The sequence below is a fragment of the Strix aluco genome, chromosome 10 (genome assembly GCF_031877795.1).
Source record: "Strix aluco isolate bStrAlu1 chromosome 10, bStrAlu1.hap1, whole genome shotgun sequence".
In the NCBI taxonomy this organism is placed as follows: Eukaryota; Metazoa; Chordata; class Aves; order Strigiformes; family Strigidae; genus Strix; species Strix aluco.
In genome coordinates, this window is record NC_133940.1 from 7,927,900 (window position 1) to 7,952,808 (window position 24,909).

The following is a 24,909-nucleotide window of genomic DNA, read 5'->3' on the forward strand; positions in this document are numbered from 1 at the left end:
GTAAGAAGACAGTAACATTGCAGGAATGAAAAGGATAGATTTCATGTTTATTTGAAAAAGACACCTGCAGAATTCATGCTAGATTGGCCATTGCCATGAGCCTGTTGGCCCTACAAATGTGTTTTTTGACCCATAATAGGTTACAGCTTGATTTAATAGGTCACATTTCACTGCCTTTATGGACACCTTTACATCTTCTTTTCAGGGTAATTATCTTTACACACATCTGATGTGGCAACGTAATTGACTCCTGCTTTTGTATGGCTATAGGTTAATGAACCAAACTGATAATTTTTTAAAGAGAATAAATCACTTGTGTATTGTTTTTGAAATGTATGTTTTGAGGGCTGCTTTTGATTTAGCAGGAACACTTTGCAGAGAGGCAGCCACCATCTGGGGCTTGATGCTGCATGGTGCCCAATGCACAGAAGTGTCCTGGAACAGGAATCCTGCCTCCTGTGGGCCAGATCCTGCAGAGGGTAATACCCTGAAAGCTGATCTGAAGTAAATAAAATGATGGCAATTTCTGTCCACACGGGTGCTGCCCTAAAGAATGGATGGGAAAAAAAAAAATCTAAAAATCAGGAATTCATTTTCTTAAAACAAAACCACAGCACTTCTAGAAAAACTGAATATGTCCCCTTTATTCCAAAGCCAGCATTTTTCTTCAAAATATGCACCAATGTGAGTTCAGTCATTTTTCAGTTTCTCGTGTAGTAAAGTGTGCATAGATGGCAGTTCACCGTTTTTGATGCTGGTTTGTTTTCATACAATTTGAAAGGAGTCTTTGATTAACACTAGTCATTTGGCATGGTTTCTTAGCTATTTTAAAAATCTGTTTGAACAGTGGAAGCACTAGGGCAGGAAAAGACAAGTTTGCAGGTGCCTGTAGCACTTTTCAGGATTTTAATGGACGCTGCACAATGTCATTATGCTTTTTTTTTTTTTTTGGCTATGGCCTGAGCAGAATCCATCAAATCCTATTTGTTTTTTTATGAGAGGGGAAGGATGTATTTATGAAGGGAAGGGGGGAAAGCATGCTCTGATATGAAATCTTCCTGTTTTCTGAGAATGGGCTGCAGCCCCAAGATGTCAATAATGTGCATGTGTGTTAATTTCTTAACTTGCAAAATTTCCCTATATAGTTTTACTTGTACATTACTGTTCTTCCTCTCTGGTTTAAGACTCAATTCTGCATCAAGCACCAAACACAACCTGTGCACAGGGTGTCAGGAAGCTCTTTAAAACTGTCCAGATGGACTTTAATGCAGGTTTTCTGCAGAATTATTTGTGTTTATTAGAACAGTACCTTTGTTTCTGCCTCAAAGTGTTTTGGGCTCTGTGATTTTTGCAGAAGAGCTGAAGACAGGGAATTTGAGGCTAGAACATGCTTTCACAAATGTTACTCACATGAATGGGCCTATTAACTTTAGACTACCTGTGTGAGAAAAGACAACTCATGTGAGCAAGGACCCTGCTGAGGGCCCTAATTAGTAATGTGTGAATGCAGAGAATGTGCTCCAGAAGCCCATTCTCGTTACTATTCAGGACATGTTGGTCTGTCTTAATAAAGATGTCACTTCCACTTTACTATCCCTGATTTACTTTATTACTGATTAATAAATATCTGATAGATGAATTGTACACAGAGTGCCAGAGCTTGTCTGGCCTTTTGATCATTTTGTGGCAGAAAGAAGATGCAGAAGGGTCATAAACCTCTGAGTTTACCCAGCAGAGGACATGTGCATTAAGTGGGGATGCAACCAGGTTGCCTGGCAGTAGTAGTTAGTACCTTAATAGCCCTTGGGAGTGAGGGACATCCAGGCGTGTTCAGCTTCCCTGAGGATGAAAATGAATGGAGTCACAAATGGCTTATTTACACCTCTCCCAGCTGCTTACTGGGGCATAGCTGAAAACGTGGACACCAATGCAGTCAGTCTGCTAAAACATCCCATTCTTAAACCGTGCTTATAGCTGAGTCAGCAAATTCCTGCTACCTGCTGGTAGGAATGGGGCTTCTGCAGCTGGGGAGGCCTCAGTGTGTCTTTTTGCCCACCAAGCACCTCGTGACCAATTTCTACCAAATTTGGAAGAGATAGTAGCACTCAAAGTTGAAAGTTTTGTCAAAACAGGTAGAAAAGAGAAAGCCTAGTGAGGCTATGGTCGGGAAAAGGGACATAATATGAACCCAACTCTCATCAGCCATTAGAATCTCCAGTCACAGAAGAGAGGACAGACAGATGCACATGCAGAGAGAGAGCTGTAGGAAATCAGCCTTACTTGCACTGATCAAAAATCTGCTTGCTTAAAGCGTTGGGTAAGCTCTTCGACCTTAGTTTTTATACTGTGGGATACCTTTACATGCGAGACTTAGGAAGAGTGTACTGTAAAGCTTTGGTACTTGGTATTTTGGAAAGTAAAACTTGGAAAAATATTCTCCAGGAAAAGTGTCTGAATGCAAATCCACCCACTTTCTGCAGTCCTCCCTCACGCCCTGGTCCATGTTACAATTCAGGTCTCTGAGCAGACACAGCAGCAAGCCAACAACTTCATGTACAAGAGCAGACCTGCTGAGTTCAAAGGAGCTGGGCATATACATGTAAATGTTTGCAGGATCAGGACTCTAGATATTGTATGGAATTTGGCCTGGCTTTCTGCTTCCCTGTAGGATTTGACCTATTGTTTTTAAACACCACCGTAATGAGTGCATTTTAATATTGCTGTGATGTTATCCTGAAAGGCAACTGGGAATTAGCATACTGTATTTCATTATTTCATGACTTTTTATATATTCATATTTAGACTGAGCTGTGTTAAAAAGAATATTTTATTTCATTATGCAATTTTTAGTGAGCTTATTATCAGTAATATGTTTAGCATAAAATTTATTAGTGACATGCCCTTTAATTTAGCCTGTCTAATTGGTGCTAATTTAGTTAGATTGCATTAAATTACACCCTTTAATGTAGCTATGTGTGGGTCAAGAAATCCATTCCAACAGGTTAGGTAATTTTTCATGCAGCTGAACAGTAAAAATGGTATTAAGGTAGCTGAAAAATGCAATCATGTTCCAAAATAATAGTTTTCCTGGGTATGATTATCAGGGAAACAGGATTTCTGTTATAAGTGCTCTTCCTTTGAAGACTAACAGGGTTCATCTTCCATCTAAACTCATGTCCCCAATCTCTACAACAAAGACGAAGGGTAGGAATTAAGATCATTACTCTTACGTGAGGGGGAATTATTAAGAATGATCTTTATTTCAGCCTTCATTCCTTCTTTATCATGCTCAGCACAAAGATAACAGTGAAAAATACGTTGTCCCTTCTTTTATCTGAGTTTCTGCTTTCTGCTCCATTAGAATTACTTTGGTCAGATGGTTGGAGTGGAAAGTAATTGATTTGATCTCAGCAGTGTACAAAGAAGCAATCTAAGCCTGACAAAACAAAACAAAAAATCTGACCTGTAAGAGTCATCGATCTCTAGCAGTAAGAGCAGAGGGCAGCAAGGCAGGACTCCTGGGGGCAGGTCTTCAGCCGGTGTAAATTGTTGTAGCTGTTATGAGTCAATGGTGTTTGAAGTCACTGGCAATTTCACCAGTGGAGGTGTCAGACCCAGGATTCAGTTCCCAGTTTCCTGTACAACTTCCAGAAAACTCCTGGTCCTCTCTGGTCCCTGAATGTGTCGCTGTCCCCGCTGTATGGATCAGCGATTGCCACACTCCAGTGCCTCCAGTCTCTCCCTCTGTACTGACTTCTGCTGGGAGTCTAGTCCAAGCGCAAGGAAAACTTCTTCAGTCTTTGGAGTGTTTTAATACATAATTTCTGTGCATCAGGAAGGCAATGTGTACAGCAATGGTTCCAAGAAAAGGGGTGTGGGGGAAAAAGAAATTAAGATTTCTCTCAATGAATATAATTGTCAGTCCTAGCATGTAGAGGGCGTGCTCTCAAAGCCATGAGAGATCAATAAATAATCCCCTCCCAACCTGCTGTTTTACCCAGAGAACTCAAATCTTGTATAAAGACTGACAGGTTTTGAGCATGTTTTTAGGGATGGCCCTTGTAGCATAATGGTTCACCAACCTGGTTTTGCAGCTGTCTGCTGATGTTATGGTGTGGTGTCATCATTGCTGAAGGACTTACGTTGTTAAACTGCACTTTTGAGTTTTATTATCATCACCCTGTTCTTGTTGAGCTTAGTTTTACTATAGGCTGTCTGAATAAATAGTAACACTTGCTCTGTTTTCCCTTGTAGCCCACTCCTGACATAGCAGTATTTGTAAAGGTTTCAGGTTGTAATTTGGATTACCCACATCCTCGGAGAGCATCTACACAACCAAGTGCACAGGAGCTGGGTGAGAAGGAGCAGTTGGTAGGAGCTTAGAAGCAGGGAGTCGCTGGGGAGGAAGAGCAGGGGTATTGGCTATTTTACCTTTACCAGCATATATGATATTATTGCAGCTGAGTCACATATTATTGGGATTTTGCAGGTAACCGGCAGCATAGACTCAGAAATAAACTATTGCTCATTCAACTCCTGGGCTGTCCCGTATTTAAGCGGTTGCAGTTTTCCCCTGCAGCATCAATGAGAAAAATGACTTGGAGGAACAATACTCGTAGCAATTTTCTCTTCCTACTAAGTGCTAATCCGTAGGGTATCTCCTTGGCAAAAAAGAGCCAGTTATACCAAAATATCAACCTGAGTTTCCTAACACAGCCAAGTGAGCATTGAGAACAAAGCTAAATGCTTGTTAGGTCTGATCCAGAAGGCTTTTTAATTCCTTGGAAAAGACTCCCATTCAGATGCTAGAGCAGTTGTAGGGGATTTAATCCTAGAAGGCATAGGAAGAACCCCTCTTTGAGAGCAGTTGCCTGGGCTAAGATGATACCTGTTTGATTTTTTGGAAGGATGTAAGATGAACTTTGCCTAACAACCCAGCTGTAAAACTGGCAGAAGAAGAGAGCAGCAGCAGCTCAATTGCAAACATCACGCTGAGTATTATGTTTTGGGTAAATAAATATAAAAAAGAATAAGTGGAAATCTTCCTCTAATAGGAAAATACATCAATGATACTGTAATTAGAACCAACATTATTCAACTGTAATAAAGTATTTATTTTACTGTGATTACAACAGTTGTTTATTCTTGGGAACTGTATCCAGAAGCAGAATATCCAGACTGGATATTGAGTGGAATATCCAGCAGCTGCCTAAAACAAGTTTCTTAAATCTGTGCTTAGTGGCTCAGTTGATACTTGTCAGTAGAGCCTCAAGACAACAGACTGGGCAAGTACACCAACCCAGGTGGGTCACAACACGGTTACAACCCTGCGCCTCGCAGTGTGTAGCTGGATATTAATGAAACTGCAGCTCAAGCAGTGTGGAGGGAACAGGCAGAAGCGCGGTACAGCTGCGCAAGAAATTAGTGTGCTCAAGCACTGCCATGGTCCCGCCATGCATGCAGCGAAGATAGACAAATTTTATCCCAGAAATGAAACTTAATAGTCTGGGTGGGTTTTCAGGGCTTTAAGGAAAAGAGCGGATTTTTTAAAAGATGTGTGTTTATATATTGGCTTTCGATTTAGAACAATAAACACTCTACACACACTGGCGCTGAGCATCCTTCCAGCTATTTAAATGTTCCCAAACTAAACACACAGTTCAGTCCATTCCTGTGCTCTGTCATCAGGAGAGAATGATCAGCTCCAGCAGCAAAGCCAAGTTTACAGCTAGACTAACTGGGCTGATCCCAGGCAACTTGCTGCATCCTGCTCAGTAGCCCTTCCTAGAAGGCAGTGGCTGAGTTGGACATCGTGGTTGGACAGACTGTCCACATCAGGGGATCTCTGCTGAGGAGAGGAGAGAGCAAGTATCTCTGTTTCATGGACTCCTGCCTGCAGTCTGGAGGCCCTCAAAATCCTTAGTGATTCAGAATATTCAGAAACAGCACCAGGATGTTGTATGTAAATTAAGTTGTATAATAAAATATTGTGGATCAATTCTGAGGTTTCGTGTTGATGTAAGGGAAATTAGCTCTTCGGTTCTCCCAGTGTTCCCCCCCTCTGCCCTGCCACGGGACTGGTGAACGAGCTGGTCGCTCTGGGCCTTGTGCTTTGTGTTCAAAGCGAGAGAAGCAGTGCCAGCCCTGCCTGTTGTTCTGATAAATGCAGAGCGTGCTAGATCTGGTGCCAGTACTGTGCTTGCCAGCACTTAACTGCATAAACGGGGACGCTGAGAGGTGATGCAGGGTTGTGCTGGGATACTTCTGTTACAGAGATCTAGGCCATCGGTAGTGTCCTTGATCTCTCATGACTTATTAGACTTGTAGCTTTTGGTTTCTTGCTGTAAACGCAAAGCTCTCACAAGGAAATGCTGTGTGGCTGGCTGTGGGCCTGCAACTGAGGTGCTGGTGTAGGGAATCATGAAATGGCTTCCACCTGTCAGGTGTGATGAGGTCTTTCCAGAGTCCCTGTGCCATCCTCCTGGCCTTTGGGTAGAAGCTGAGGGTCAGAGAATGTGGTCTCCTGGGCTTGCCTGAGAAGCATCTGGCAGAGCAGCAACCTGAACTGAGGTTTTCCAAGAAGTCCGTGACACATACCACAGCCATTTTGGCATTGGGTCAAGCTTTGGGAAAAAATGCAAGTTGTCCTGAATTGGTTCCCATTGCCTGCAAGTAGCAGGCACCGGCTCTGGCACTTGATCGTTGTTTTGAGTGCTGTTAGGTGGGACACTGCCAGGGGGATGCAAGATAATACTTTGTATGATAATATTTAGAAAGAGATAAGAAGAACCTGCTTTTCATCTAGTCTCATTCTTCCCTGCCAGCCTGTGCTTTCTTTCAGCTCAGGAGACTGAAATCTTCTGTTCTCTTGTAAAAAGAAGTCACTCTGTGAGCGGAGGAGCTAATGAAGCCTGGCTTGTAATGTCTCTCTCCCATGTGGATCCTCTGATATTTTACAAAGGGTGAGCTTTATTAGCTTTTCCTGTAATGGGACAGCAGTAGGGTCCCTCTCTTCTCCCCCACTGCCACCTTTTCAAACTCTGAAGAGTTTACGTATCTTTTGACCTTGATGCTGGACAGCAGGGGTGAGTTGAACACCATTTTTGTATAAGAGCACAAACACATGCATTATTTCAGACTCCCATGACTGCAGTCTGTGGGTGTCTCATTTCAGTCAGGAATCAGGCTAAAAATAAAACAAACAAATCCCCTGAAATTAAAAAGAAGCATCAGTGTTCAAACGACTTTATGGTATAAACAGAGGAGTCATCTAAAAAAATTCAAAATAAGGGCTATACTGGCTAAGCTGAAATCCACCCACTCATAGCAACAGGAGTTGATACGTTATTAGAAGAATGGGATGCTGCTCCCAAAACTTATATTCTGTCTGTTAGCATATACATAAGACAACCCCATCATGTGGCTTCTCTTTTTAGTCCAGTGGTCAGCCTTCTATTTTCTTATGGTTAGAATTGGTGAGGCTGGAAAAGGAATGGTTCATCCCTGCCACTAACAGGCAGAGGGAGGCAAGGGAAGCTGGATGGGTTAAAATCAGTGCTGGATTCAAACGTCAGATTTTCCTTGTCAGTTTGTCACAAATGCAACCATATTTAAATTCAGCTGCTTGGGTAACACCCAAAAGCTATCATTGCACTAATGCAATTATGATAGTGCATCAGTTGCTGTAAATCACAAAGCTGTAGATAGGGTGTAGTTGTCATGTTCTTTGTGATTAAAAGATGTAGAATCTCTAATCACTGCAACGAGAGAGGCTGTCATCGATAAAGGGAATCAGGAGCTGGAGAGCAGTATTGATTGTGCCAAGGACTCTGCAAACTCTTCAGTTTTTGCACACTTTGAACAGCCTTTCAAGATGAACCATCAGCTTCACACACACAACCCCCCCACACGCCAGGCCTGGGGTAATAAATGAATACGTTGACATCTGCTTTGCTCATGTTCTCTAGCAAAAGGTGTTCAGATACTAATATTTGAGCAATTTCTTGTCCAGAAGGGCATGTTATTTGGTAGATCAAAATTAGAAATGGTACACTGTATTTCCACCTTGGAGAGAATAATGGCCGTTCCTGAGCACAGTCTCACACCATGCTGGTGATGAGGGTCTTGGTCCCCCCAGCTGCACTGGTGCCAACCCAGTGTGAGCTCTGTGCAGCTGGCAGAGGCGAACTGCAGAGCCAGTGGCCCCTGTGCTGAGCCCACCCCCAGCACCAGCCAGCATTTTGTCCATTGCAGCTTTAAATACCTCCTTGAACTTTTTTGCAAATGACACAACTTCTTTACCTGTAACTGAGGATCAGGATTTCCCTTGCTTCAAGAAGATGTCAGTGCTTATCATCTGTGTTCCTCCTCTTTTAAAAACAAACAAACAAACAAACCAAAAAAACCGCCACCGAACAAAAAACCCCCAACAAAACCCCCAAAATAATTTATGACCAATATTCATGAATTATTTACATTCAAACTGTGGAATTGTAGGCAAAAATGAATATTAAATGACCAAGTATGATGAAAATGGAAGGATAGCACTGGATTGTCAGGCTGCTTGGTTGTTTTTCATGCAATTTGGCTGTTTGTTTGCTTTTCCCTCAAGAACCTCCATGGATCAACATACAAAGAATTTATGGGATTTTTTTTTTTATTAATATATAGCATATGGTTTGAAAGCTTTTATACATTTATAGCTTTCATCCACAATCACATAGTTCTTTGTACTGGTGTGTCTGCATATAGATGTGTGTATGTACACAGTATCAGTATGTGCATGTGTTTAAACTAATATTCTTTGTATAGAAATACTGTATCCTCATGTTGCAGTTTCTCTGGTTTTCACCACTCTCTTCTTTATGCTTGGGTGGTCATATTTTGAAATTTCCCCAGGACCAGTTTTTCATGCAGTCACGTTTCTCATCACATCTGAAGGATGTTGTGCTTCGCATGGTAATTAGGTCCTCTTTGTTTCATCTGCTGAACTGCTCTCTGTTACTTCCTGCAGCACACTCACGACTGGAGGCTATTGCTGAAATGTTAGAGCAGTGGAGATTCTCTAGGAGTAAACAGCTTCATGTTAACTTGCTTTTTTTTTAAATGCTGATTTACATCCTGTTTAAACCTTGTGCAATTATATTTATCCTTGTTGCTTTCTTAGAGTAATGCCATTTATTGGAATAATTTATTATTGCATTGTGTGGCTGGTGGGTGTGTATGGAAATCATCCGAGTATTTACAAATACATGTGATGACTTTATATATAAAAACACACAAGTATCTGTCTGTCTCCCTAAGGCTTGAAAATGCTGATGGCTTAGCTGGGAGTGCAAGTTGTTGTCGAGGTTTACAGATTTTAAGCATTCATGGCTTAAAAGAAAGCTCTGTTAGTTTTTCTGGCCCCGTGTGAAGGCAGGCTGAGACGGCTTCAGGCTCTGTCTGGTGTTTGTGGGACCAAGCAGGGGCTGGGCTGGGGTGGCAGAGGGAGCCCCTTTCTGCGGATGCTGGGACGGGGACCCACGCGTGACCAAGAGCCAGCACTCCTGCAAGCTGGCCAGGCCACTCTCTAAGAAGGGAGTTTCTTCCAGCACAGTTTTATACCTCCCTTCTAGCTGTCAAGTTACAACGGAGAATGAAGGCCTAAGTTTTTAGCCTTTGTTGTTTAGAAGGAAACTTTCCAAACCTGCACGACCCCTTTTGCTGGTGCAGCCGGCTCCTGCGTCCCGGGGCTGGCAGGTTGCTGAAGCTGGAGCCAAAGGGTACCTCGCTGGAGGCAGCTCAGGTTGTACTGCTCTGCTTGCAGCCCTGACGGCGCTGGGCAAGGCAGCAGGAACCAGGTCAGCTTTGCCCTGAGGCTGCTGGGGAACCCCTGCCTGGGGTCCACTGCAGAGAGAGATTCAGGGCAGGAGCACTGAACATGCCTGCAGTCCTCTCAAGAAATGGGAAGTGATCTGGTAACTGACCCTGAATTCCCTTTCAGTCGCTACGAAGCTCTGGAATGACTTTGTGCAAAACATAAACCAATGTTGTTCTAACAGGGACCATCACACTGAAATGCCTGCCTGCTGGAGGCCAGACACAGGGGTGGGCAGCAGGAGCCCCCCAGGCAGCTTGCAGTGGCAGGGCAGGGGTGGCAGCAGGGATATTTTTCACCCCGGTGGGTTGAATAATACCCTCAGGCTGCTACGTGTTGGGTACGCTGCGGCCCAAGTGGTGCACACATGTATACGTGGAAGTGCAAACAGGCATCAGGGAGGGAGAGATGCGAACACTGATGATAGACAGCAAACACTTTTGCCAACATGTGGAATTCCTACTGGATGTTTATCTATTTTTTTCCTCTTGTAATTAATAATGCCATGATTACTCTGATTGTGATGATTGCATATTCCTTTAAGTGGTAACTAGATTGAGGTTTACATGGCATTTTTTCCTTGTTTGTGTGTTCTGCAAACATATTAGGAAAGTCTCTAAAATAATATTACCAAACATCAAGTAAAATCCTGTCTCCTGAAGGGCTGATGAGATCATATGCGTATGACTGTGTGTTATCTTGCCCTGACACATGGAATTAAGTCTTGGACTACCCTCACCTCAGAAGACATCATTCTGCCAGCGTTTTCTCTCTTCTGGCCATTTCAGATACAACAGGTTTTTTTCCCTTCAGCCAATTAAAGCGGGGCTGTTCTCTGTAAAAGCCAATGAGAAAAAATTGGCAGTTTGATAATTTCTGAGAGTTTCTTCATTTCATTTTGTTGAGCTTACTGGTAGCACGCAAACAGAGGTATCTGTATCAAAAAAACCCCACCTTAGCCCTGTAACAATTCTGTGATGTTGATGAACTGAGTTGTATACAGAAGAGAAACTGCATTTTCTGTTATCCCATTGGAGGAGGGAAGCCTGAAATCTAGCCATACACCTCTGCAACTTGGAGGACCCAGTTTCTACAGTGGAAGATCAAATTTAGCAGAACTGCCACTTCTATTAATACTTTTTTATTTTACTGGGTTTTACAGATTTTGGGAAATTGTGAAAATCAGAAGCAGACATTTAGGCATTTTTCTAACTGCCATTTCCATTTTTTAAAACAAATTCTATGTTGTTTCTTTCTGGAGCTCCTGTCATTGTTTTATTTTGGTTTCTTAATGAAAGTGTTTTACCAGGTTGGAATCAGTAGGAGACACATCCATTTTTGTCACAGTAAAATTTTTTTAAATTAACACAAAATGAACAATTTCAAATTTTCAGCTTTCTGAAAAGTTTTTTAAATGTTATTCTAAGTCCAAATCAAAGCAGTTCCCTTTCCTCCCTCCAATTCAAAATTATCATTGGACAAGAAATTGCTCATTGTGTAGCTTGACAGGAGTGGTTGACTCTCAGTCTTGCATTCGGATTGCCAATCCACTCTCTGATGGGGAATTTATTCCCCATCTGTTTCTATTTCTACACTGTGAGTTCAGCCTGGCACATGAGCTGCAGCGCAATTGTGGGTTTTGTGATCCATATTTAATTCACCTAACTTTCAGTCTTTAACTGAGACGCCCCGATTAAGCAGAGTGGTGACCCTAGTCTCCCTGTGTAGTCAGTGTAGAAGTGGGTTCATCCAGAAGGTGACTCTGCCCATGGAAGATCTCAGTTAAATGCGTAAAGAATAACTTCTCTAAGATCAAGCTGCTATATGCTTGATCCACTAAAGCAGTTCCACTAAAAGAAACCTCGTTGGCTTATAGAGACATGCTGATAATGGGCTCATTGGCTTGTTAGGTCAGCCAGCAAATGGATGCTGGGAGGTCCTTGGGGCTTAAGTACCAAGCCAGCATTGTATTTCTGGGGAGATCATTGCATTTCAAGGGTGTGATGTGAGACATGAGACTGCAAAGTCATCCCCAAGCTGCATTTATTCCCCTGAAATGCTCAGTGTGTCAGACCTGATTTCAGTTATAAAATGGAAATAATAGATAAAAAAGGTCAAACCATTTATTGAGGATTGACATTTACAGCAGTCAGGAATCTCCAGTTGTATACAGCTTTGTGTATATATATGTCACTCCTATATGACACCATCCTGCTGAGGATCTCCAAACCACTGCTTTCCTGCCATGACTGGGTGGTGTCTAGTTATATATCGCTTATATAGTTTAGACAGATGCCTAAACAAAGAAACACAGAAGTAGTTAATTAACTTGCCCAAAGCTGCAGTACAGCTCTAGCAAAATGAAAATACAAATTCTCAAATCCTGTCTCTGTGGTTTCAAAATTCTTTTATTTTCTACTTTAATAAATTTTGTCAGATTACTTACGGTAAAGTTTGTAAAAGAAAACTGTTTGAAATTAACTACTTTTTTTCTGTGTTAGCTGACTGTTAAAGGGCCTGTGTCCTCAATCCCCTTGCAGGCAATGGCAGTTGTGCGTTGGATCATTGACAGGGTATGTGGGTTAAGTACAGTGCAGCAAAGCAGACTGAAGGCAATAGTCCAGACAGGGATGCAAAGAGCCATTGCTGTCTGTGCTGCATCAGGACCTGGGCACAACCAGATCTACCCTGGGAGGGGTCACACTGTCTGTGAAATAACACTAGCAGCAGTCTGGAGATCAGTAGAACATCTTTGGCATTAAGATGTACGTACGAAGAAAGGGAAGGAGAAATACATACACACCCAGTTACATGCACATACACCCAGGTGCACAGACACACATGCAGAGCAGGAGACAGACATCTCAGGGCTGGTAACAGCAAAGTAATTAAAGGTGCTGAAGCAGTAAGTGCCAAGACACCCTCTCCAAGGGTACGGAGGTTTGCTAATGTCACTGTTGATGTCCCTAAGGTATCGTGCAATTCTGATATTTGTCTCAGGTGTCCTTCTGTGAGATTTGCATTGCCTGTTTTCTCCTTGCCTTAATTGTCTGACTTTGAGAGCTGAGCCTTGAGATCGCTGCGCCTCAAGGAGACCCAACACACACCCAGTTAATGTGGTCTTCAGGGCTGTTTTCTTCCCATTGCTCATGCATTGCTGCAGCATTATTTCTCAGTGCTTTGAATTAAGGAGCTAATATCCTGGCACTAAGGATTTAAGGGACCTTGTGCAAATATAGACAGTATAATTTATGGAGCAAATACAATAGTAGTCTTGAAAACATTGATAAAATGACCTATCATTGCATAATAGGCATTAGATCTCTCGTGCCCTGTTCCCTCTTCCTGCTACCCAGAAGAAAACTTCCTAGCCTCTGGATAAGATGTCAAGAATTACTTGTCAGCCCCAACTTCAAAAATGAAGAAAAAAGACATTTAGGTTCTAATGAAACATGTCTTCCAAGTTAACTTAAATGCTTGCTTAGATAGCTTTTGAGATTAGTCTAAGGGTAATAAACTGTTATTTATAGGGAACTTCCTGGCCAAAAACCTCTGGGCAGCTCCAGAATACCAGCACAAAGGATTTACAGCCCACTGACTACTTTAAAATGGTGATATTATTTTCAGATACAAAAGTCCTTTTTCCTTTATGACAACCTTTTTGGTGAAGAAGAAAAGCTGTCTAACGATCCTTCAGATTCTGGAGTTACTCTTGATAGTTTAATACACAAGGGTCAGTATATTTAGCTTGAGTTTGGACCTTTTACAGATCTGCGTTATGTCTTCTGTGCAGATTTGTTTTTCTGCTTATGGCATCAGTCAGAATAAATGGAGGGATGGGACCTGCCCTGCCTGCTGTAGGGAATTTTCCTGATGTGTCCCAGTCTCCTAATAAATCAGTGTCTGTCCTAGTCTGTTTCTGATGGGATCCGGCAGCAGGTCAGCATCCTTAGGTAAAGAAAGGCTTCCTGAAGTGAGCAGCAGTCACAGAAAGTAAATTAATGGAAGCCGGCATCTGCTGATCTCTTTGACAATAAGGAATTTTGCTGCCAACATTTAGAAACCATTGGAAATGGTCTCCATTGGAAACCAGATTTCGACTTTCTGCCCTGGGCTGCCAGAAGTATTTCAGCATAAAATGCTAAAGTAAGTTGAACTTTCAATTATAATTTCAATGACTGTCTAGTGAAATGGATTAATGCTCTGGCACTGCACCTTTGAGGCTTTGGCTTGAATCTTGTAGGATAAAAATCTGTCTGCTTTGACAGTTGAAAAGGTCAGAAGTGAAATAATGTCAGGTGGTCTTAGCCCAATTCAATGTCTCGATTAAGAAGTAGATGTAAAAGTTGTTGATGTGAAATATCATATCAGATCCTTTGCAAAAATATAAATAATTTTTTACTTACATTTTATCAGCAAAATTAAATGCAGACATCTGAATTCTGGAGAGGTGGAGCTTAGTTCAGACTTCAGGAACACTGTATTGCAAAGTGGCCAAAATACAGGTTACAACAGGTGGTATCTTAAGCTCAGAATTGTTTATCCATCATTAAATTGTTTTCATGATATTTGACTATGACAACTATAATTCTCACTTTAATATTTTTTAAAGTTTAATTTGGGAATTTTTATTAGCTGAGAGTATATAGAAAGAACATGTTTTTCTCACTGTTCAGGCAAGCAAGGGGTCTCTTCAACTTACTTTTTGAAACTGCTGGAATTTGATTCCTAAGCTTATTAAATAGGATTGTGCTTAAGGAGCAAAATACAGATATTTGCATAATGAATTTTTCTCTTATTTGGATACATACTTATATAATTTTATATGATAATAATATATAAATTGCTTCTCCAGACATCCCTGCGGAAAGGTCACTACAGCAAAAGTTTCTAGCAATAGTAACAGGAATTTGTGTTGGAAAAAAGGAATAAATAGGAGTTTGGGACCATGTGTCTGAATGATGGGGACAGTGGCTAACAGAGCTGCAGAGCACTTTTGCTGCATTTGATTTGTCCCAGCCTCACTTCTCACTGGCCCTCCTCACGTGTCAGGCAGCCTTGGCACTGTTCTTCCGAGTGAGGTTGAAGATTTTCTTTCCTTACTTCAATAAGAAACACACGTACAAGATAGTGCAAATTGGAAATCAGCTGTCATGGTATGCTACGTTAATTACCCGGTTCTGGTTGGTAATCTATTGCAGACGATTAAATAAGTGAGCAGTTAAGTCTGTTTCAGCCCGGGTAGGCATCTTTGTTTTATTTAATTCCCTATTCCTTCTCTTTGCGTGCGTATGTAGTGTGTCATGGATTTTTTTCAAGTTGTGTATCCGTCTTAAGGCAAAGAAACCACAGTCTCTATGTGATCATGATGCAATGCAAGAGCTGATGGAACTGTACATATGTTGTAAAGATTAATTGGCATTCAGTTAGGCCCCATAAAGCATGGCATGCCATGCATTATCCTCTATTTTGCCTTCAATTTACAGAGCGGTTCAGTTCACATAGTGGGCACAGCCTGAAAAAAGTGTGTTGCTGAAGTATAGAATGTGTAGTTTTCAGTAGGCTGATCTTCCCACTGACAAAATCTTAGACGAGCTTCAGAGATTCAGATATGGCTTAATGGTGGGGCAGTCGTAACACGGTCTTGCTTTTCTCTGCTGAGATCTATTAAGTGGGACCCAGGGGGGCATTGAAACCACAGAATTATCTTTTATTTGTTCTATAGATTTTTCTGACCCCCCCAAAAAAAAGGTAAGGCATCGCCATCCTCACACGTAGGAGACGTGGCGTTAGCGGCGGTGCGAAGCCAGGCGGCAGGCCGTGGCTGCCAGGGCTTTTCTGAGCGCTGGTGGGTGCGGCGGCGCGGCCCTTGCTGGGCTGCTGGGGAAGGCAGAGAGGCCAAGCACCCTGACTGCAAACCGTTATTTATAACAGAACAAAGTGGTAATTTTGCAACTATCACAGCTCAAATATGGGACCATTTCCCTAGTAATAAAACTATTACTCTGTAACTGTTTACTTATCAGGAGACCATTATGTGATTGATGACCTGAAAATGGAGGTTATCTTTCAATTCATTTGAAATGCAAACTGACTAGAAAATCTATAGTTATTGCGGCGTATTTTTAAGCAAAATCAGGCACCTACATTGACCTCCTATTTACATTTCTTTGAGAAGAAAAATCACATAAAAGCTATCAAGAAACACATTTCACAGCAGGCAAATTAATTGGTTTTACTGTATTTGAATGGAGGGTTTGTCAAATAAAACATGCCATGACAGTTAATAGTGTCATTTAGAGGCAGAAAATTATTGGCTTATTTGTTATTGGATAAAAGGAAGGCAAACACTTTGTATTAGGAAGTTTTAATGTGTTTAAAATCCTCATTAGGGATTTATGGACATTCTTGCTTAGCATAGCGCCTCATTAATTTGAGGCTAAACAGTTACTTCTGTGTTTCAATTCCAATTTTTTTTTCCCTTTTCTTTAATTAGATATCGCATTAGAGTTTGGTCTCTACACCACTGGAGATGTAGAATTAATTAATGTGATTTATAAATCTAATGGAAGTGAGTTATTCTTAGATATCTTTTCATTTTAGTGAGCGGTTTAACTGCACGCAGCGTAAGTGCACACAGATCTAAGAGATTTTGGGAGCTCAGGAAAAGTATGCGACTTCTGCATTGAATACATTTAGCAGCGTCCCTTGGCATTAATAGATCAAAGCATTTTAATTAGAAATGTAACTAAAAGAGAGGCCATAAAGATCCCATTCAAAATCAGATTTTCTTTGTTCTCAGTTCCGTACTGTCCAGAAAGTGTTATTTTAGCTCCCCATTTGTATGATAACCATGACATTCAGTGGCAGTTGGGATAATCGTGTGTCTTACTATTTAATGAGCGTAAGATCTGGCTCTTAATGTAGTCTGAATTTGGATCCAATCCCAATAAAGACATAATCATTAATTGTGCTATTTTGTTATTATTAATAAAAGGAAAATGGCTCTTATTTCACATAGGAACTTCATTTATTTGATTGAAGTTTATGTAAAAAATGTGTTTGTGTGGACTAGTTATGCTAACAGGTGGTGTTGGTATTTAAACCCTAAGATATTTCAAAATGCATTTGTTTTGTTTCCCTGGGGCAAGACCATGTCCTTGCCCTTTGAATTCTGGCCCTCAGACAGTCTGAGGATGTGATCTGCAAGTTGTGACTGTGGTGGAGGGACATATGAAAACAAGTAATTTGCAAACAAGCGCTGAGCAATTAATTTGGGACCCAGCGTTGGCCTTGCAGCTGTGCAAACTGTACAAATTAAACCCAAGAGTACATTTTTCAGTGAAGACATTTATACCTACTTTAAAAAAAGAAGTGGAGCAGATAACTGGCACAGTCACCCACTGTATTCTTGTAGCTACAGTAAAGGTATTGTCAGATGTAAATAGATGCTTACAAAGGTTCCTCTTTAAAACCTCAAAAGAAATGTTACAGTCTGAATTCATGAGGTCAAATAATGCTTCAGGTTACACTGATGCAACTTCACTGACATCAGCGGAGTTCTGGTCATGTCACCGAGGCCACAGTTTGACCTGGTGACTTTGCTCCTATTTTAGCAGAAAGGTGCACAACTCCTGCCTGATGCTGCTTGCCCTCGTGCTGGCCTGTATTGGGAACAGACACCAAATTCCACTAATGTGAAATAGATTTAAAGGAGATCCGATTCCATGCTGTATTAAATTTAGACAGCTATGTCTGTATAGTAAAGGGATTTTGAATGATTTCCAAGAGGTTCTACTCAAAGGGTTACGCTGAGAATAAATATGGCGTCTAATTTACATCCCCCTACCTGAGGGTGAATAGACTTGGAAGCTGAACTCCCTTCACACTCCTTTTATACCGCTTCATTGTCTTCAGAGGAGTTAGATTTCATTCACACTGGTAAACGTAAGACAAGAAACAGACACTTGATCTTTATTTCTGCCACACCATATATCTCACCACACCAGAGGGTGTTAGTCAGGCTTTGATGTTTCAAGTGGACAACTGCATGGTGGCATTTTAGGTCAGGGTGCCTTTTATCATCAATTTAATGGAAACGTATAAGGTAACCTCTTCCAGAATAAGGTGAAAATACCCAGGCACATAAGAAAATGCACTTCTTTTATATATGTAAATATATATGCAGTCGTTAGAGGAGGAGGGACAGAGAGAGAGAAAAGAAGGTATAAAGGAAGAAAGAAAAAAATAAAATGTAAAGTTCCAAATTTCCTTTCTCTTTGTCAGTATTAAATGGTTGTAACAGCCTTTCTGCAAGCCAGTATTTTGATCACAAATTAAGTACTGCAAATGCCACTTCTCTTGGGGCCTGGCTGAATACTGACATTGCCAGTTACTCTGGTATTATCATCATGGTGAGCTTCTAAAACACTACATTCAGGATATTCCATAAGTAAAATGTGCAGCCTTACCTACATTAAAAAACTCCCAGGAGACCTTGAAGTGAGAGATCACTTTATCAGACTTCTCTCTCTAATAGAGTTTGGCAATTTACTGCATGAAAATAATGGAGAACCATTGAGTTTAAATTGAACATCAGCATATTGTGCTTTCATGGAGACTATTTCATGCTGATCAACATTGAAATGGTATTGTTAAAAGAAAACATCAAAGAAATGAAAAAGAAAAAATGGGCTAAATACACCATGCACTGGCAAGAACAAGAAAACTATAATTGTCACATGCAGGTCAGTCTGGTTTAAAAGTTGCTGTAGCAGAACTAAATGCCAGTGAAAAAATGTCCTTGCAGTTGGTGTTGCTCTGACTGGGAGGTCGTTGTAAGCCGAGTTCATTGTAGGGAAATAAAACTATAATTCCTTCCAATTTGTGGGGAAGCACCCAAGTGCCCAGCCTGGTGCCACTGCACCATTTTGTCTAGCTCTTAGGTGACTGGAGAGGAGCATATTGGTGTCACTGGCTTTTGTATGAAACTAAAGGTACACTTTTGTGGGCAGTTTTGGCTTCTGAGCTAGAGACCTTTTGGAAAGTTCACTAAAGTCAGTGGGAGTCTGATTCAGGCATGTTTTGGACCACACTTAGTAAGTTGTTTTTCTTAGCTTACATGCTTTACTCAAGGGAAGAGGCATAAACTTCTCCATCCACCACTAGAAGAGCAGCCCTGACTGCAGGCCAGGCTGTCTTAACTTAACGAATTAATTCAGTCCGCTCCTTAAAACTTTTTCTTACTTTCAGGGTCTCCAGTAAATGCATATTTGACACAACTGCTTCTGCAGTATTTGTATTAAAGGGAAACAGAGGAGTAGTTCTCTGTATTTTGTTTTAGGCAATAATTTTTCTTTCTCTCTTAATTTTTTATATATATATAAAGTATATATTTTCACAGACCTTTTAATAAGCCCCAGGAGATATTTTTGGGGTTGAAATAATGGGAAATGTAGTCTTCTCATAGTATTTTGGTTCCAGGATGGTGGAGGTACTAAAAGAAAACAGTGGATATACGTTATTTGGAACCCACAAATGACTCCCTTGAGAATTAATAACCCTGTGAAAAACACATATCTGTATTTGAATACCAAGGGAGCAATTTTATTTGGGTTTTTTTGAATACCACCATGTTTGACTTCATTCAGTTTCCTCCAGAGCCCAAACATACAGTCCTAATATATGTTGGTGATAACCTCATGAATATCAAATACACCAGAAAAAAAAAATAGCACTCAGGTTGCAATATTCATTCCTTGCTCTTTTGCTGCTCCCATTCTTACCCATTTGCACTAAAGTTAGTAAGGAAGAGCCAAGATCCTCCCAGCTAGTGAGATTAGTTTGACATCTATTTCAGGTGTCTTTAACATGAATGACCCTTTTGGGATGGAATATTAGCAAGATAGGAAACAGACAAAAGCATGAAATGTAAAACAACCCAAGGAGGTTTGAACAGTGGGCTCTCAGCAGTGGTGTGAAGCTTACCTCAAATAAATGTGAAACAGTCTTCCTCAGGACGAGAAACGTGTAGTCAGATGGCAGTGGAGGGGCAGGCTGCTGTCTGAAAAGGGACAAGTCCAGAAGAGATGTAGGGAATGACTGAAGAGGGGAATGAAGCCTGAGCATGCAAAGAAATACTGAATACAGCAATCAAAGGAAAGCTGGCGTTGGAAAGGCGTGGGTGTGTACTCCATTCAAGTGCAGGTGAAGTATCGCATCTTCTCAGATTTGTAGTGAACATATTGCGAAAATAGGTTCATCTAGGTTGGAAGGACATTCAAAGGTCATCTAGTCCAGCGTCTTGTACCTGGAAACCTTGCTATTCTTAGTATTGCCCAGTCCATTTCCCACTTGTATTAATCAAAAAAAGAAGCACCCTCTGTTAATAGGAAGCCTGGAGGAGCTGAAGGCATTCATAGGACTAGGCTACTGCTAAAAGCCCTGGTTTTGCCGCTTCTGGTTTTCTAAGTGTTTTCCTCTTATCGCTGTATGGCGCACACTGGAAATGATCAGTCAAGGTTCATGCACAGGATCTTTCTATGCTAGCAAGTGAAAAATCAATTTGTGTTCGAAGGAGTAAACAGTAGTATGAGCTTCATCTCCCCAGAGTCAAAATGTGTTTCTTGATAAAGGAGATGACAATGAAAGCTGAGCTCTTGGTGTGTAAGCACATAGGTGCTCATATGCAAGAAATTAGAGTGGGTTCCTATGTTCATTTAGCATGCTACATTTATCTTTCCAATAAAACAAAGATAAGAAGAAGAGATTGCTTGTTGTATGCCAGTTGTGCATCGGTAAAACCAGAGGGATTGTTCACAGACTGTTTATCCAGATGAAAATGTAATCGGTCAGTTCTGGCAAAGACATTATTCATTGTGTATTTCTGCTTTCTGACGTTACATTTGAATTTTCAGAACTATTCTGACAAGTCTGTTGGAAGATTTTGTTGCTAACATTTCTGAGAAATGCCTGCTGACGGATGTAAATTACAGGGAAGAGAGACTTTATATGATTGTTCTGTGCCACAAAAACAAAATCTGATCTCATGCAAGTTATAAATTGTCCAGGAGGTAAGAGTGGTCAAGGAACTCTTGAATGAATAAATGGAAGGTTAGATCAACATGACTCATCAGGTATTGTAACCATTCACCCAATGTCATTTGATCTGCATAACATTAAAGGCTACTATTCCCTCTCTCTTAGATTTCTGCCCTCCTTCTCCTTTAAAGTTTAGCACTGAGCCATCCAAGCCATACATTAAACCTTTGGTTCCACATCATTTAAGTTCTGTTCTCTCTCTTGTGAGACCGGAATGTGAAGAGAGCCTATAATACTGGCTTGTATTAGGTGGAATATTTTGACCATCTGACCTTTCCTTTTTTAGTCTTTCTTTTTTTTTTTTTTAACAAGCAATATTTAAAAGTTAACATGAAGCTTTTTGATGCAAAAGAGTTGTGCCAGATTAAAATGAAATTGGAAGATGAGTTCAGTGTAGCATGTAGCTGTTGTGAAATCTTTTTGTTTTGATTGAAGTTTTATTACCTTGGGATATCTATCTGCAGCTTATGTAATATTCACTGTTCTTCAGTCTAGGGTTAATGAATTCACTGCCGGCTGAGAGAAGAGCTCATGATGTGAAATGCAACTTCTCGGTCTTACGGGGGCCAAATTCCCAGAATCTGTCCTTTAGGCTGAGTTAGGCCATGCTGCTCACAATGGAAGAAAAGCACCAACAGTGCACAAATGCAAGCTGTGCCCTCCTTTTTAGAATCTGATTACTGATGAAAGCTGAAGAGGAGAGGGGATGGAGAGTCACATAATGGGTCCTAAACGACTTGATTTTTGTTAGATTAAGAAAATACTAGTATGGGATGGATGCCAAATCTTTACTAAACTACAGGAGCAATGTGGCATTTTATTAATGGCAATTCTAATAACAATTTGTTGCAGCACTAGTACTCGAGAAGGTGATGAATATTGTATCTGCTCTGTTTCATTCTGTCCTGATGAATCTATGCATGGATGCCATGGTGTTCCATGTGGGCCTGCTTGCACTTGTTAGCTGAATGCAAGTGTTTATGGACAATTAAACTTGCAATTTTTGATTCACACTTCGAAAGGTTGAGAAGTTGTTGGCTTTTTTTTTTCAGCATAGGCTAAGTTTCTAATAGATCTGTGCCTTTCAAGTCTCTTAGAATGTGCAACTGTAGCATGAATTTAGAAAAATGATCTCATTTCTTTAGAAATCCATTAATAGTAATGTACTGAAAGACTCTTACATTGATCTTCTCTCTGATAGCCATGTTGTAATAATTATTCTTTTAATGTTTGCATCAATCTAAATGTTTTCCTCTTTGTGCTAGCTCCTACTTGTATCTCCCTATATGACAATCACAGCACTTTGACATCTTGCATTACTTTAATACCAGGGATTCAAAACAAAAGCAATGCCAAAGGGAACAAAAGTTCTGTCAAGCCATTAAAATCTTCTATGCCATTAACACAATTAAATTGATGCATGAGCATTTAAAGTTATTAGCAAGTGCTGCCAGCAGAAGCTGGTTGTGATTGCATAATATATAGTGGGCTTTATTAAAGTAAAATGGTATGTTTATTGTTATTATCATCATTAGTTCTGAAGTAACATAAACTTAAACAGGGCTGTGAATGGGGAAAGGACTGTGAAACAAGTAAGAACATGCTATGCCTTGTGTTAATAGTCAGGGACACAATTATCACCATTAAGACACTTCTAAACAAAGGAATACACATGGTGTCTCAACTAACCATTGAAAATGGCATGGGTAATGGTAGGGAGGGGTGTGAAATAAAGAGAGGGCTTCCGTACCTTTGCTGCTCTCACTCTTCCCAGTCAGACTCCCTCGGCTGGATTTTGGGCTGCTCCTGTTACTGCTGTGAGAGATTTTGTGGTTGGTGTGTACACTGCAAGCTTATTGGGGGAGTACTTGTTTTGTTTTCTCGTATTCCAACATACTAATTTTTCAATAGAAAAAGTCAGGAGTGTATTACAGACATATGTACTCCCACTATGCCACTGCACATTGCAGTAATACCTGTGCTTGCTAATCTTTTGGTTAAAGTTAGCTATATTCCTCGCTGAATGGAGAGTCGGTGTGACGTATGGAAAACAGAGATTAGCAGAGAATTTACAGGTATTGAGAGGGAAAAAAGTGATTGAAGTGAAAAGTAAGGGGATGAAGGAAGGCCAGTGGAGTGCTGGTATATCAAGTCATGCGGTATGAGGGTGGACTGCATGCCTATTGCAGTTAATGCTGACCATCCACTGGAAGTTCTCAGCCTAGGTTTGTTAGGTAGAATTTGAGCTGAGTAGAAACTGAGGGCAAAAGGTAAGGCTGTTTTTCTGGTTGGTTGAATGTTTTTAAGTGATACTACAGAAAATTATAATCTATAGTTGCCGAAGTAGATAAAAATCACTAATATCCCTGCAGTGTGTTCATATTCACTTGAGTACTTCTTTACCAAGATATTGATGAACTGTTGGAAATTCAGAGAACAGTGATGAAACAAGCCAAAGAGATGGGAAATCTTGTTTATCAGAAAAGAAGGTAAAAGTTGAACATACAGTATTTAAGAGAAGTGGAGTAAAATTCTGCATGTCTGTGTGGGGTATAAATGTGAAGAGAAGTAATTAATTACTTAGAGTAATGGCAAGAGCTCTACAGAAAGGCTGAGGTGACACTGGAAGCAAAATATTAACAAGTATCACCAAAAAAAGACCAAATAATTTACAATGCTGCTCCATATTTTATTAAGGGAAGGGATGGGAGACCCATTTCCCTACAGTTTTTGAGTCAGACTAGCCACAGTACTAGAAGATAATGGGGAAAATGTGCTACGTTATCAGAGCGTGAACTTGGTGATCTAATAGGTCTTTCTGGTCTTCGACTTTTGTGGCTGTGTGGATTTATTCTTGAAGCTTAGTGCTGGCTGAAATATAGGAGGAAAGCTATGGTTGGTGCTTTTGGTCAAACTCTATAGCAGATTAGGATGACAGGGATTTAAGTTTAGTCATGAGTGTCTTTTACTAAACTAGTTACCAAGGGCAATAAGGTAGAAGCGTTAGGCAGAAAAGTCTCACTGAATATTTATGGTACGAAGCACTTACCTGTTTTTTGGTACCTTCCTGAATATTGTCTCTTCCTCTTCTGCTGTACCCCCTTGATAAGAACCCATCATAACTACCTGCAGGTGCTACAAAATGGTTGTACGTACGGGTCATGTCTGCCTGTTTATGTAATTGTTCACAGTATTTAGAGGTTTTGTGCTCTTTCATGTCCCTGGAATGAGGGATGTACCCTCAAATGAGGCAAGTACCATTTAAACGAGTATTTTCAATTGGAAGACGTTAAGGACACCACTGTGCGTGTGCGTGGGTATGGTTGTGTGCATTGATATATCGCGTCTTTCTGAGGGGAGAAGGAATATCTGTCAAGCCTCTCAAGGTGGATTCCTGTGTGCTGTTCAGTCTTCAGAGAGTACCTAACCTGTAACAGGCTGATGAAGTGAGGGACAACAAAATCAGCAGCCACCCTTATAGTCCAACCAGTATTTTACTCCAGTATATGTTTAAGAGCTGTCTTGGCTGTTAGCCTATTAAGCTGTAGGATAAGATAGTTGATGATAACAACTTTCTCCTAACTGTTATCACCTCTGTCCTTTGCTGCAGTGTGCGTCAAGTTAAACCAAACCTTGCCTTCTCTCTGAAGGCTGCTGATAGGAGTAACAGTGGGATCTTCTTCAATTACAGAAGTTTCAGGCAATTCTAGTGCCAGTTCTCAACTGTGAGGAAATCAGACTATTGTTTCAGAAGTGTCGTTAGTAGCACAAAGCAGTGTGGAAGAAAAAAACTTCTGACAAAATGGGTCCTGCTGATGATTTATGTTGATCTGAACTGGAAAATTTGGTAGGCAGCATGCATGGATACAGCAGTCTTCAAACAGAGGCAGTTGCTTGTTAGCTGTTCACCTGTGTGGTTGTGGTCACTGAACTTTGTATCCAGCACCTGA

At 40.8% G+C, this 24,909-nt stretch overlaps 1 protein-coding gene across 3 annotated transcripts in view; it reads left to right on the plus strand.

Annotated features, from left to right (window-relative positions):
* Window positions 1–24,909, plus strand: part of AFF2 (ALF transcription elongation factor 2) — a 349,091-nt gene that overhangs the window by 160,669 nt on the left and 163,513 nt on the right. The window lies entirely within an intron of this gene.